Raw genomic sequence first — 15,880 nt, forward strand, 5'->3', positions numbered from 1 at the left:
GGGTCAGAGAGATTCCCCTGATGTTGTGACCACTGCGACTTTAGGTCCAACTGCAGAGCCTGCATGTGCCCTCTGATGAGTTTCACAAGGGGGATGCACGATGCCATCAGACCCAGCAGTCTCAGAGTCAGTTGCACTGTGATCCAAGACTGAGGCTAAAACATCAGGATCATAGCCCGAATGTCCCAGACTCTCCGCTCCAGAGGTTAGACACGGAACTATACCATTCCCAGAATGACTGAGATAAAAGTTAGCGTCTGAGAAGGAGTCAAGTGTGACTGTTGATAGTAAACCCCAGCGAATGCAGGAGGTTTGGCGTAGTCTGGGGAAGGGGGACGACAGCCTTGGCGAACTCTCCTTCAGAAGCCAGATGTCGAAGTAGAGAAAGACTGCGACCTTGGAATATATGCTGCAACCACCGCCATCACCTCGGTGGGGAACCAAGGGGCAAAGGTAAGGCCAAAAAGTAGCACAGCAAACTGGTAAGGTTCCTGCCCCAACGTGAATCATAGATAACAACTGTGGGCCTTCAGGACAGGAATGTGGAAATACTCGTCCTGGAGGTCCAACGTTACCACCCAGTCACCAGAGTAGACAACCCCAGGGCCCGGGCAAGTAATTTGAATCTCTCTTTTCGAAGGAAGGCATTCGGTGAGCACAGATTTAGGCTAGGGCAAAGGCCGCCATCCTTTTTTGCCATCAGAACGTAGAAGGAAAAATACCCACATCCTACATCTGATGCAGGTACTCTCTTGATGACTCATTTGGCCATAAGATCCTGTACTTTCTGCCAGAGCAAGGAGATGTGGTCCTCTGTCCACTGATCTGGAACTGGGTGGCAAGGAAGTCCTGGTGCCCAGAAATATAAAGGCATAACATAAAATAACTAGCCTATTTGAAGCACCCACTTGTCCGATGTAATTGCTTGTCACTGGGGCAGGTGGTGCTGGATTCTACCATCAAAAGCATGATGTGCTGCGTAGAGGGCATGATAAAGGGGCTTGGAGGCCACAGTATACAGAGGGTTAGGAGACTGGACAGAAATCTGGCTCTGGGTCTCAACTACTTTGTGAGAGCCGCATTCATGGACATAAAAAAGGGCTGGGAAGCTTAATGACCTTGGGGATATGGTTGGTACTATGGGTGCAGCAGGGAGACCCTACCGTAGCTACAGGAAGGACGAACAGAGGAGTGCGGTTGGCTCAAGCCAGGGAGGATCCCAGTGATCTGTTGCTGATCCTATTCTCCTTCAAATGCTCAAACGCAGAATCGACCTTGTCGTTAAACAGTAAAGAGCCATCATAGCGCATGTCGATCAGAGTTGATTGGACGGCCCTCAAAAAGCAGTTGACCTCAGCCAAGCATGGAAGTGAAGTCCCACAGAGGAAGCAATAACCCTGCCCAGTGAGTCAGCAGTGGCCAATCCGGACCATATGGTGAACTTTACTGTGTCGCTGCCACCCAGAGCTTCTTTGACTTACCCGACTTCGAAAATGGCCAATCGCAAGATTGACTCCGTGTCTGGGCCCTAGGTCTTCCCTGGATCAAGATCAGGAACGAAATGGAGCCTTCTTGTGCCATACCGCTAGGTGCTCAATGGCTCACTCGCGGATTGCGTTCAGGTGCATCGACCTACAGTCGGCACAGGCCCTGGAGTAGTGGTCTGACCCCCAGGTCTTTATAAGACAGACCAAGTGGGGATTAAGAACAGACATCCGTCTGTGACACAAGGCTGGAGGCCCATATGTTTGTTGAGGTACATGCCTCTACCACACTGGGAGCAATAGCTCAACAAAAACAAAAAGGTTGAAAAGGTGGTCAAAAAATGACTGAGGTAGGTCTTCGGATCCAAGCTGTAGGCACAGAAAAAAAGAACAAATGTCAGCGCACCGGGGTAGCATCTATACAAACACCGCACATCTCACTTTTAACACTGAGGACGTCAACACGGAGCCACCAACACCACCTACCAGCGCGCTTAAGTACTGATTAAGAATTTCTGGCTCAAGTCTGACGCCTGGGGAATATTCTAAGGTGAGGAATATGCAGTTAGAAATCTCTATTAGAAAAAAGCATATTTATATGGATTCTTTGTTTTACATAGATACACAAATGTACTGGTCTGCAGAGACTGGCTTTAAGTCAGGCACTGTAAACAACTTGTATCTGTGTTGCTAAAAGATATTTGCAGGACACTTCATTCCCCAAAAAAACAATGGAGGGACCAATTATGCCATACGTAAACTTTTGCAGCCATTTACCCGATACAAAATAACAGCTTCAAACATCAACAGAATGCTCAAATATAATTCGCTGGCTTATAAAACGTAGGCAACATGGTTAAACATGATGTATGATTTAAATAAAGGATCACTGACAAAAAGCAAATTGTAAGACACTTAGTTACTAGTTGTGCGGGGTGGAGGCCCCTTCCAATAACCCTTTTTGCTGCTAGCCCCCCCCCTGTCCTAAGCCTGTTGTTTTGGCTATTTGGCATAGTTTGCACATAGGCCCCTGTAACTTTTTGTCCACATAAGGTATCCACGCCAAATTTTCGTCCTTTTCTTCCAACATCATGAGGATTTCAAAGGTACCCAGGGTTTTTGGATTCCCCAGGAGGGGACCCAGAATTTTCCAAAATACAGCTAAATTAGGTTTTTTTTAATGGGGAAAAAATGCTGCAGAAGAAAGCGTCTGTTTTTTTCCCTGCAAAGGGCATCAACAAAGGGTTTGTGGTACTTTTTGTGCTTTCAACTTGCCTCCAGTTAGTAGTAGAAATGGATGTGAAAGAAATAATGGGATATATATTTCCAAAAAGTAGACAAAATTCTGAATTCAGCAAGGGGTCATTTGTGTAGATCCTTCAAGGTTTTTTTTTTATAGAAACTAGCAGTTGTAAATAAGAAAAATTGAAAATGAGTTGAAAAAAAACCAGCACTTTGTGTCAACGTTTTCACCTGTAACTTCTTCTAAGTATGACAGATTTTTTTACAGCACTATACCGTTACATCCGCTGGACCCTTCTAGGTATGGGGATATATAGGACTTGTAGGTTCACCAAGAACCCGAGGAACCCAGAGCCAATAACTGAGCTGCGTCTTGCAATGGTTTTTCAATGTATATAGCAAATCATTTGGTAAAATTCTATGAAGAGTGAAAAATAGGTATCAAGGACACCTATGTATTTCCGAAATTGGGAACAAAATATAGAGTTTAGAAGCAGTAGTTATTTGCACATTTCCGAAATTGTGGGTACCCATACTAGCACGTGAATTATAGGACATTTTTCAAAGTGACTTCTTTTTCACACATTGTCTTACATTTGGAAGGCAAAAATGCATAAAATGTCAATAGGTAATAACAGTTGCTCTACAATTCTGTGTTCCAATAAGTCTTCCGATAACAATGGTACCTCACTTGTGTGGGTAGGCCTAGTGCCTGCGACAGTAAACATCCCGAAAAGCAACAAGGATGTATCACATTTTTCTAGTGAAAACGGACTCGTGCCTAGCTGAGGATTTTGGACCTTGGCTCAGCTGGCACCTGGGGAAAACTCACAAACCTGTACATTTTTGAAAACTAGAGATGCAAGGGAATCCAGGATGGGATGACTGTTACCCAGAATCCCTTGCAAACATCAAATTTTGTCAAAGAAACACAAACACATTTTTCCCAAATTTCTGTGATGGAAAGTTCTGGAATCTGCGTGGATCCACAAACTTACACCCCCAGTGTGTCTACTTCTCAGAAACATGTGGGTTTGGTAGGCTTCTCTAGATGGCCGCCGGGGCCAAAAACCCAGGTGCCCGCCCCTGCAAAACCAGGTCATTTTGTGATAGGTAATTTTGATGTCTCCACAGTACGATTTGGCCCAATCCTGTTGCGGCCACTATGCCTATCCATACAAGTGAGGTACCATTTTTATTGGGAGACCCGAGGGTATGCTGGGTGGTAGGAAATTTGTGGCGGCCTGCTGATTCCACAAGTTTCCCACACAGAAAATGTGTTTTTTTTTTAGCTAACTTTAAGGTTTGCAGGCGATTCTGGGTAGGAAAATGTTGGGAGATCCACGCAAGCTACACCTCCCTGGAATCCCCTAGGTGTCTATTTTAAAAAACTAGACACCTAGGGAGTCCAAGGAGGTGTGGCTTGCGTTGATCCCCCAACATTTTCCTTCTAAGAATCCACTGCAAACCCAAAATTTAGCTAAAAAGTCACATTTTCCTCAAATATCTGTGTGGGAAAGCTGTGGGAACACCGCACGGCACACATTTCCTATCACTCTGCGTTTCCCGATAAAAATGATACCTTACTTGCGTGAATGGGCCAAGTGCCTAAGATACTGAAGGGCCAAAAACATGTAGAGATTGAGGGGTCTCCAAAGTGGGTCCAAAAGGGCAGTTTATACGTTTTTAGGTTGACGTTACTTTGGGCACCCACACAAGTGAGGTATCATTTTTCTTGGGAGACCAAGGGGAATGCTGGGTAGTAGAAAATGTGTGCCTGTGCGGTGATCCTACAACTTACCCACCCAGAAGTGTTAGGAAAATGTGACTTTGTAAGTAAAATTGAGGTTTGCGGTGGATTTTGGGTAAGAAAAGGCTGGGGGATCCATGCAAGCCCCCAATCTGCCTCCTGGGGGGCAGAAAGACTGTGGAATTTTGGAGAGGGCAGGGGGGGCATTAGCATGGCCATTTAAGGCAGCCCCCCCCTATATAAATTGAAAAAGATCCCTGGTGCCTACTGTGCTTTCTGCCCCACCCCCCGGGGGGTGGGGATCAGGGGCTATTGCTCCCATCTGCCTCCCAGGGAAGGCAGAAAGGCTGTGGAAATAGTTGAGGGGGTGGGACCATTGGCATGCCTATCTCCGGCAGCCCCATCCCAAACTGTCCTAAAAAACAAATCCCTGGTGGCTAGCGAGCTTTCTGCCCCCCGGGGGGGGGGGGGCAACAGCCAGGGCAGACTGTGGAATTCCGTGGGGTGGTGGGGGTATTAACATGCCCATATCCTCGGAAGGGGGGCTGAAAGACTGGAATTAGGTTGGGGCATTGGCATGCCCATTCCAAAATGTGGTAAAAAAGAAAATTCCTGATGGCTATTTTGCTCTCTGCCCCTCGGGAGGCAGATTTGGGGCTATTTAACCTAGGGAGGGAGGGGGGGGGCAGAAATACTTTGGAATTAGGTGGGGGCATTCGCATGCCCCATCTCGCGCAGCCACTACCCCGAAACTGGCTGCAAGAAAAAAATCCCAGGTAGCTAGTATGCTTCCTGTCCCCCTCGTGCAGCCCCCACCTTTCTAAAAAAGAAAATCCCTTGTGGCTAGTTTGCTTTCTGTCCTCAGGGGCTATTGCCCCTATCTGCCCCCCAGAAGCAGCAAAAAGACAGAATATGGCAGAATTAATTTGAAAAGAGCAAAGGCCCTTGCCCAAGGGGCCGCTCCCTCCTCCCTGGTGCCTAGTGGGTGGATCACTCCAGGGGTGATCCCCAAGCAGGGATCCACTAGGGAGGGGAACACTTGGAAAGGGGAGATTCTCCCCTTTCCAACGATACCTATCCTGACTTTCTACATGCTCAGGGGCATGAGATAGCCCCCTGAACACCTTGAAAATGAAAATGAAATGAACCTATTGGCTCATTTCAGTTTTGGTTTCAGAGAAATGACGTCAGAACAACATGCACGCTGATCGTCATTTCCCTGAAACAAACAGAACAGCCTTGGGAGCTGGGGATGCCCTTCCCCAGCTCCCGACGCTGTTTAGGGCTTAAAGAAATCCCTTGGATTCCCGCACCAGAGGGATTTTTTGGGCCATGTGCTTGGGCGGCCGGGAGCCGCCCGACGCACATTAGCACTGGTGGGTTTGATGGCTTCCGGCAGTCCGACACACCAAAGGGGATAATAGATGCAATCCTCGACAGGGTGAACCACTAAAGTAACCAAATAAACCTGTGCTTAACCCCATGGTAGCTTGGAACAAAGCAGTCAGGTTCAACTTAGAGGCAATGTGTAAAATATCTTATACAACAAGCAAAATGTAACAAAGTGAAAACACAAAACAATAAAAATACGAAACAATTTAGACAGAGTAACTGTAATTAATAAAAGCACAAAAATGCAAACAGTAGAAGGAGAGATATGAGTTATCAAAGGTCTTGGTGAAAATAATGTCGGAAAGATCCACTCGCAGTTATCTAGTTGCGCTGGACTGGGGAGAAAGTCACAATATCAAGCAGACAACAATGAAGCACTGGTCAAATATAGGGACAAGGTTAGTTTCACTGAAGAGAGTTGTCTTTTCAAGTCTGTGGCGAAGAGCTACTGTTCCCTTTGCCAGGGGCTGCGAAGAAGTAGTTGTGATGAGAGGAGCAGGTTGGGCTTTGCGCACAGGAGTTACTGAAGCGCAAACAGCCGGTTGTTACTGGAGATTTGTAACATTGGTGGATGTCATGGGTTGTTACTATCAGCGCGAAGAACACTTTTCGCTGCAGGTTAGCGGCTGTCATGGGTGGTTGAAAATCATTGTGAAGAGGTATGGTCGTGAGGAGATGAAAGGACAAGTTACTTACCTTTGGTAATGCCTTATCTGGTAGAGACATGAGCTAGCCGCAGGTTCCTTATCTTAGAATATCCCAGGCATCAGGCTGGATCCTCAAGACTTTTGCTTGAGCAATACTCTTGCGCGCCGGTAGCTGGTGTCGGTCGGCTCCACATGACGCCATCAACCATGGCACTCTGATGTCAGTTGCTTTTCATGACTTTCCTCGCCAGTAGTGCGGAGCCATGAAGAGCATTGATAGTGGTGTGTTTAGAACTAGAGCCCTGAGAGGGCTCAGCCCTGACCCTAAAAACCTGTCGGCAGTGTGGTGAGAATAAATGGGTGTGTAAGGAATCTGTATCTAGATTATGTTTCAAACCAGATAAGGCGTTACCGAAGGAAAATAAGTTGTTCATCTGATAGAGACATCTAGCCGCAGATACCTTACCTTAGAATAGATACCCAAGCAATACCATCCGTGGAGGAGGGACTGCGGAGCAGAATAGACCAGTAAGTCCTGCAGGATAGAGCAGCCAAAAGGGCCATCCCTGCGGACCTGACTGTCCATACAGTAGTGCTTAGTGAACGTGTGCAGTGATGCCCAAGTTGTTCTCTGACAAGTGTCAAGGATTGGAACCCCACATTGCAATGCTGTGGTCGCAGCCTCCGCTCAGGAGGCTGTTTCTTGGCCAAAATGTAGCAAATTGTGATGTAGAGGATTGCCCATCAAGAGATAGCACTTTTCTGCACTGCACAACCTTTCTTGGATCAAACGTACCCCATGAAGAGTTGGTTGTCCACCCAAAACTCTTTAGTGCAGTCAAGGCGGAACAACAATTCTCTTTTTGGGTCCAGACATTGAAGACTCTGCTCCTCTTTAGAGGGGTGCGGAAGAGCATAGAAAGTGGGCAAGGTGACTGATTGCCCCATGTGGAATGGTAAAAAGGGTCAGGAAAGGAAGCTGGAATGACCAAGCCTGCGGTTCGCTCACCCTCCTGGCAGACGTTATTGCCATTAAAAAGGCTGCTTTGATGGAAAGCAGTCAGAGAGAGCAGTTGTGCAGACGTTTGAACGGAGTGCACATCATGAAGGTGAGAAACAAATTAAGATCCCACTGAGACATGATGAATGGGGCAGGTGGGAACATATGTACAAACTCTTAAGAAATCCATTTACAATTGGGGATCTAAATAAGGACGGTTGGTCTGGCAGCCTCAAGAAGGCAGACAGGGCTGAAAGGTACCCTTAAGAGTGCCCAGAGCGGAGTCCTGCTGGGCATGGGTCAAAAGAAAGAGAAGGATTTGAGAGATCTTTCTGTAAAATAGTTTACAAGTTTCTGCCACCGGCAGGCCTACATGGTCTTGGTAGAAGGAAGCCTGGTTGCCAAAATTACATCACAGACTTTGGGAGACAGGAGTGGTATTGGCGGAAAGGCGTACAGGAGGTCTGAGCTCCACTCAAGCCGAATCAGATTGCCAAGCGAGTGAAATCTTGAAAATTCCATTGCGCAAAACTGGTGAAAATGCGTGTTCTCTGCAGAGGCGAACAGATTTAACCAAGGGTCTCCCCACTTCTGAAAGAGACCGTGTGCCACCATCGGGTGGAGACGCCATTCGTGATCGGATGGGCATCGACTGCTCAGTTAGTCACCCCTGGCATTCAGGGAATCAGGTAGTTGTTGAACCTCCTGCCCTGCTGTTCCAGCCATATCTAAAACGCAGGGCCGCTTGACAAAGGGTCCAGGACCCCAGCCCACACTGTTTGTTGCAGTACCACATGGTAGTGGTGTTGTTCAAGAACACCTGAACCAGCTTTCCCTTGATGGAAGGGAGACAAGCTTTCAATGCCACGCAAATCTCTCAGAGCTCTAGCAAGCTGATATAGAGTCGAGATTCTGCTGGAGACCATGGTCCTCTGATCTCCACCTCTCCCAGATGGCCGTCCCATCCCAGTAGTGATGCATCTGTCGCTACTGTGTGATCTGGTTGGGGAAGAAAACGCTCAAGGGCCATGTCTGCCTGGTTTCAGAAGAGATGGGTGCCATCAAAAGGCAGGTCAATAAGGGAAGCCTGGACATCCCTAGAAAAGCCAGACATTTTCACCCAGGCATGAAGTCGAACAGCCAAAGATGACATTGCTCTGCCTAGCGAGTCGGTGGTGTCAAGCCCACAACAAATGATGAATCTTGCTGCATTTCTTCCATCTGATACCACTTGGGAGAGAATGGCCCGGGTCGTCCTTGGGACCAGTGGCAGCACCTGAGCAACCGTTTTCCACAAGGAGTGGGCGTAACGGTCCAATAGGCATGCAGTGTTCACTTGCCGTAATGCAAGGCTGGCAGACGAAAAAGTCTTCTTGCCCCAACTATCCAGTCTCTTGGATTCCCTGTCTGGGGGTGCTTAAGGGAAAGCACCTTGTGAGGAAGAGGCCTGTACCACCAAGCTGTCAGGGCTAGGGTGGTTGGTGAGGTATTTTGGGTCACCTGGTGCAGGGCGATGGCGGAGGACCCATTGTGCTGGGCTTAGACCAGGTTCCCAGAAGGACATCAGTCAAGGCCTCATTGAAAGGCAGGAGGTGTTCCGAGGAGGAGATAACTGGCTGCAGGACCTGTGTCAAGATTTTTGCCTTAACTTCTACCGAATGGAGCTGAACGTCCAGGACCTCAGTCGCCCTCCTCCCCACCATAGGATATGAAGCTACCTCCATAGTGACGGTAGGGGGAGAAAGCAGGCTGAAATCTAGGGAGGTATCAGTACACTGGCCAAACCCAATTTTATGTCAAGACAGGAAGCTAGCATTATGCATTACATTTTTATTTCCCACTTCTGAGCAGCACCATTAAAACCTCATGGAACCTTACAACATCAATCAACAAAGAATCTACCAGTCCAATAATAGCATGCGACCACCATCCTCTTCCTCTTTTGTTTGCTGCTTCTGAGCAGATAAGTATTGATCTATTTAGTTGTTTATTGAGAAAATATTGTTAGTGTGATAGTATTAGGAATTTCTGAATGGTACCCATGGTGAATGTATGAGGGTTTGAGTTGGATTGTGTATAAATCAACCTTTTTATATATTTGTTTTGAATTTCTTATCGTTGATGTGTTAGTCTAAATTTAGAGTTTTAAAAATATAAACACTTGTGGTCTTTTCTTTGTGATCGTGGTCCTCTTTGGGACGCGATTGGGTTAAATGTTTAAATAATGGCGACTGAGCGCAGGAGCTCGTCAGCTGCTAGCGTTTAGATTTGTGATCGTGTTTCTTGTTAGGACGCGATTGGGTTAAATGTTAAAATTATTGGCAGCGCGAGCGTAGGTGCGTGTCACCTGCTACAGATTAATTAAAAAAAATATGGAGCAAGCTTACTGTGGGCACGTGGGCAGCTGCCTCGCGCTTGAAGACGATGGTGTGGTATCACAGTACGAGTCATATGACGCATACGGTCAGACTTGTTATCTGACTGACTGAAACAGGAGTGCATTTGTGGGGAATTTGACCATGTTTTAAACATTTGGCTTTGTTTCAAAAGGAATTAGATCTACAAAGCTGTTTTCATGACAACAAAGCTTTGTTTCTTCTTTGTGTCAGGGAGACAGCAGTTAGGAGTGTCAGCGAGCAATTTTGTGGAAAAAATAGGTATTTAGGAGGAGGTTTAAGAAACTGTTTTGAAGGAAGAGTTAATTAGATTTTGGGAGTTTTAAATTGACTAAGTGAAAGATAATAAAGATAAAATGTAATCTAACAATGAGGAACAGGGTAAAATAATAAGAGATATTATTAATAAAGAATTAGAAGATGTTATTCAGGAGTCAGTTAAACAGGCTCTAGGGAAAAGAAAGAATAATGAGGAAGAGGAGTATTTTTCTGTCTCAGAGGAGGATAATGAGAGAGGCCCAGGTGGAAAATGTTTATCAAAAAAGAAGCATTTAAATGAAAACCAAACACAGAGAGGAGTCCCGAGCGGCTCGCAATGGAAAGGTATCCGATGCGATACAGAAGGAAGTCAGTTTTACACTGAAATTCGAGGACAGGCATCTGGTGATGCAAATCATGATAGCGATGTTGAGATGGACGAGTACATCTTGGATTTGGAGTATGAAGATGGTTTAGGAGAAGAGTTTGAAGATAGTTGTACAGAGAAAAAAAAGGAGACTGTGGTGGATCCTTTTGGAGAGCATTTATTAAGTCCAAGAGACATTAGATATCCGAGAGGAAAAGCTTGGTGGTCATTGGAGCATAGTGCCGATTACATTAATTCAAGAATCAGGAAGCCGCTTGAAAAGCAAGAAAGAAATATTATGAGAGCGGAGTGTTCTAGATCAGTCATTGATGAGAAAGTGACTAGGACTCCTGACATAGATCCTGAGCTCATAACGTATCTTTTTAAGATGGGCAAGGATACAAGAAAAGCTTTGGATAGATCCCTGAAGCAGTGTCAAGACAAATTACTTGACATTTTGGGCCCTCTTGCAAAAACTATCTGACGCAATAGAGGAGGCATAACTAAAAAAACGTAGATTTAGATCTGATGTTATTACGTGGTAGGTGTCAAAGGGACATTTGTTTTTTGGGGTAATGTTAATGCAGGGATTCTATCAGAGAGGAGGAAAACTGTCCTTATGTGCATAAACCCAATACTAGAGGATTTAGAAGTTAAAGAGTCCAGCAAGGAGGCATGTGGCCTTTAGTTTGGTGAAGGGATGGTGAAGTCTTTAAGTACATGCACACCTTCACTAGTCTGGATAAGACACAGTATTTGATGTGTAGAGTTTTTAATTACAGAAGTTTTTATGGACGGGCTGGTAGAAGAGGGCAACCTATCAGCCGGGCAAATTACAGAGCCCAATACCATAACCAAAGCAGTGGATATTCCAGAGGCCAGGGAAGTTACAACTTCTTTCCGCAAAGAGGAAGAGGTCAGGTTTGCTTGAACAGAGGAAGAGGACAAAAGTTCTAGACAGGGTCAAAGCAGGGTGAGTATGAAGACTTTTACTCTTTTTATCATGAAAAGTTAACGTGGAAGATTAAGGTATTTCAAAGAAAATTGGAGAGAGATTACACAGGATGCTTGGGTTTTAAACAGTATAGAAGGGTTTCAGATAGAATTCGATTCAATTCCAGTTCAAGAAAAGGAACCTCACAAGCTAGTCTTTCAAGAAGAATTATTACAAATAGTAGAGAACGAGGTGTGTTTGATGTTGGAGAAGATTGCAATTGTGCGATTAGGGGAAGAAAACAAAGGTTATGGTAGAGAAAAAGGACAAAGGATGGAGATCAGTAATAATTTTAAGAAGTTTTAATCAATTTGTGACGTGCCATCCTTTCAAAATGGAGAGTATTCATCTTCTGAGAGATATTCTTCAGGAGGGAGATTGGATGGTGAAAATGGATCTCAAGGATGCGTATTTTACCATTTCAATAGCGAAAGAAAGTCAAAAATTTCTACAATTCGGGTGGAGGGCTCAATTATGTCAATTTCAGAGCCTACCTTTTAGACTTTCATCTGCCCTTTGGTGTTTTACCAAGGTAATGAGGTCAGTGGTTTGTTTTGTCAGAGAGATAGGGGAATAAGGATGATCATTTATTTCAACGATATTTTGATAATGAATCAGGATATTGGGGATCTAAAGAAGCATTTAGATTTGGTCAAGGACGTGCTAGAGAGCCTACGCTTTGTGATAAATTTGGAAAAGTCAGTTTTAGAGTCGAGTGAGGAAGGTGGAATTTTTAGGTTTTGTGGTAGACACAATTTTGTGTCAATTGTGTCTCCCGGGGAAGAAGGTGAAGAAGGTGAAGAAGATAAAGAAGGAGATTCAGAAGGTAATAAACAAGGAGGAAGTTACATTGAGGGAATTAGCACAAGTGATTGGTGGGCTGTCCAATTTTTACAGGTCATTTACATTACAGGTCCTTACAGCGCTTAAAAAGATCAGAACTGTTGAAAGGAATGCGGTATGGGGACATGGTGTACATAACTTTGAAAGCGAGGGAAGAGTTGGTTTGGTGGAAGGAAAACATGGATGCATGAAATGGACAAGCAATTTTCGGGGAATTCCTAGGGTTTGTATTGGAGACGGACGCAAGCAATTTTGGATGGGGTGCTACTGGTCTGGGGCACGAGACTGGGGGTGTTTGGACCCCGTGGGAAAAAGAGAACCATATAAATTGTTTGGAGATGAGAGCAGGGTTGTTGTCTTTGAAGAGTTTCAAGAAAAGTTTGGTAGGCAAAACAGTGCTGCTCAGGATGGACAATGTGTCTGTTGTGGCTTACATAAACTGGTTGGGAGGAACATGATCAAAAGGACTAGCGGAGTTAGCGAAAAAGATACAAGAGTTTTGTTTACACAAGATAGGTCTGAAGGTGGAGTATTTGCCGGGCGTCAGGAATGTGTTGGCAGACTGGAACTCATGAAACAAGATAGACTACAGCGATTGGAAATTGAAAGAGGAAGTTTTCCAAGGCATTTTGGAAATTATGGGTCTATTAAATGTGGATCTTTTTGCTTCGAGGTTAACCTACCAGCTGGAGATTTTTTATTTATTTATTTTGAACTGACAACACATGATGACATACACAGCTGAGCGCCTACAACCCTGAGGCCGGCTTCCATGTTGCAAATAGTCACAAATCCTCTCAGTTTATCCCACATCCCGGAAGCTGGGCATCACTGTGTTCAGACGTTGCTGTACCAAATATCTTCATTGTTGTTACTCCTGTATGCCATTTCCTTTAGACTTACCCACCTTGCGAGGGAACAGTTTTTCACCCTAAAAAAAAACAATCCCCAAACAGAACTGAACCCCCACCCCGCCCCCCCACTCACAACAGTTGAGGTGTCCCGTCAGCAACCCACCTAGAGCTTATTGTTGCGCTCAGCGCCAATCCGCACCACGCGGTCATGAGGTGTCGCCAGTGCCCAGCATTTTTTTCAGACCAAAGCGCGCCAGTGAGTGAATTATGTGCCCTCCCCGCCATCGCTCGCGCCAGTAGCACTACGCCTCGGGGCCTCCATGGTACCCATCCCCACCACCGTCTCCGCAGCCCTACCACCCCTCCCGAGATAATCTACATATAGCCCCCAAAAATGTTTTGGTCTGCTGCGCGGTGGGAGAAGCTCACTGAACCTCTCTGTCTGTGTACAGCAGTAAAGCACATCTCGCGACCACTGCGCTACCGTGGGCAAGGGGCCCCGCATCCAGCAAATCGCTACTCTACGCTTCGCTATGAGCATACCCATGTCAACCAGACACCGCGCCGCCTTGAGTATCACTCTAGAGTGTCCCAGCAGGGCCACCGCAGGGTCCGGAGTTAGGTCTAATTCTGCCATTTTAGCTATCTGCTTATAGATCGCTTCCCAAAAGTTATGTATACCACGGCAGTACCACGCGAGGTGCATAAAGTCAGCCACAGGGTGGTTGCATCTTTCACATGTAGACCCCTCCCGCAGGCCATACCGATGCAGCCTCTCCGGAGTGTAATAGACGATTTATAAACTTGAAATGGATCAACCTGTACCTGCCATGCAAAGATATGCGACGAATCCCGATCAACAGTACACCCACATGGCGTAGTCTATTGAAGTTTCAAGGTCTCTCTGCCAGGCTAATCTAGCCTTAGTGTATTCCTGCGATCTCTGCGACATCGCCATACGATATAACTTAGACGTTAGCTTATGGGGACTTTTGTGCTTAATGATGGACAACTCCGGGACCTCCGGGGGTTCAGCCATGTCGTCCCCTAGGAGTTGCCGCCATGCATGTCTCACCCTATGAAATTGGAAACGCTGCAATTGTGTGACGTTGTCTGCTGTGGCAGCTACCCCATCCCACGTCTTAGCGGCACCGTCTGCAAACAGGTCCTCCATCTTGTGTAAACCCAGACCCCGAAGGAACCGCACCACCCCCTCATCCCTGCAGGGGGACAGCCAGACCGCCCAGTCAAGCGGCATTGCTGGGGAGTATAATAATACCCCCGCCGTTTGCTGCAATATGTTATTCCATGCGTGCCGGGTTGAGTTCAATGAGTCTAAGAACCCAGTCCGACGGTCCGGTGCCTCAAAAATAACAGCGGGAAGCGGAAGCGGAGCCGCAAACAGTTTCTCTAATTTTAGGAATGGAACAGCATCATCGCTGTGTATCCAGCTGTGAGCCTGAGTGCCCTGCGCAACCCTGTAATACAGTTCTAGATCAGGAGCCCCCAGGCCGCCCAGGTGAGAGGGCAACGTCAAGACGCGCCAGCTAACACGAGCCTGCCTGCCCGCCCACCCACGCCAGCCGCAACAGGGACCTATTCAACCTAGCAAAGAAGGCGCGCGACAGCACTATGGGGATGTTGGCAAACAGGAAGAGGAATCTAGGGAGTACTACCATCTTCATGGTGGATATTCGACCCATCAGCGAGAGGGGTAATTTGATCCAGGTCTCAACGTCATCTTCAAGTTTGCTAATGGCTCTGCCGTAGTTCTCAGAGAGCACTACCTCCAAATCTATATGTAATTGGATTCCCAGGTATCGGACCGAGTCGTCCGACCACTGGAGCGGGTACTCTCAAAAGGGGTAGTAACCGGGGTCAACGGGAAGGCGATGGATTTAGTCCAGTTTACTCTCAAGCCAGAGAGCGCCCCAAAATGTACCACCGCCCGTAGTACCGGGGCTAAATTATTCTCCGGGTCCCTGACGTATAACAGGGTATCGTCGGCGTAGGTAGAGACCACTATCTTGTATGTAGGGAAGTTAATTCCTCTGAGGCTGTGATACTCTCGGAGGGCGCACGCCAGAGGCTCCGCCACAAGGGCATATAGTATAGGCGACAGGGGGCAACCCTGTCGTGTCCCCCTCGAGATGGGCACAGCCTCCGTAACCAGGTCACCCAGACGTATCCTCGCAGTAGGTCCCCTATATAGCACCCCGACCAATTGTAAGAAGACCGGGCCCAACCCCATTCTTGTCAGAACCTGTCGCATAAATGGCCATTCTACCGAATCAAAAGCTTTCTCCATATCTAAGAAGACTGCCAGAGCACGCGTGTCCCGACGTACATGCTGCATAGTGCCGAATACCGTCCTCAGATTATACGTGAGGTTCCTGCCGGGCACAAACCCCGCCTGTTCCGGAGCGACCAGCTCATGTGAATGTGAGCAGAGCCAAGCGCGTGGCTAAGATTTTCGCATATAGTTTGGTGTCGACATTTAGCAGCGACAACGGCCTATAAGAACTGCATTCCTCCGGCGGTTTACCCGGTTTGGGGATTGCCACTAAAATAGCCTCCCTCATGGAATGTGGCATGTGCCCTTTAACACACATGTCATCAAACAGTGTCGATATGTGTGGGAGTAGCTGATCCA

General features: G+C 46.7%; 1 protein-coding gene across 17 annotated transcripts in view; it reads right to left on the reverse strand.

Annotated features, from left to right (window-relative positions):
• The window catches only part of ATXN2 (ataxin 2), a 1,509,788-nt gene that overhangs the window by 546,598 nt on the left and 947,310 nt on the right, over window positions 1-15,880 (reverse strand). The window lies entirely within an intron of this gene.

The sequence above is a fragment of the Triturus cristatus genome, chromosome 11 (genome assembly GCF_964204655.1).
Source record: "Triturus cristatus chromosome 11, aTriCri1.1, whole genome shotgun sequence".
Classification (NCBI taxonomy): domain Eukaryota; kingdom Metazoa; phylum Chordata; class Amphibia; order Caudata; family Salamandridae; genus Triturus; species Triturus cristatus.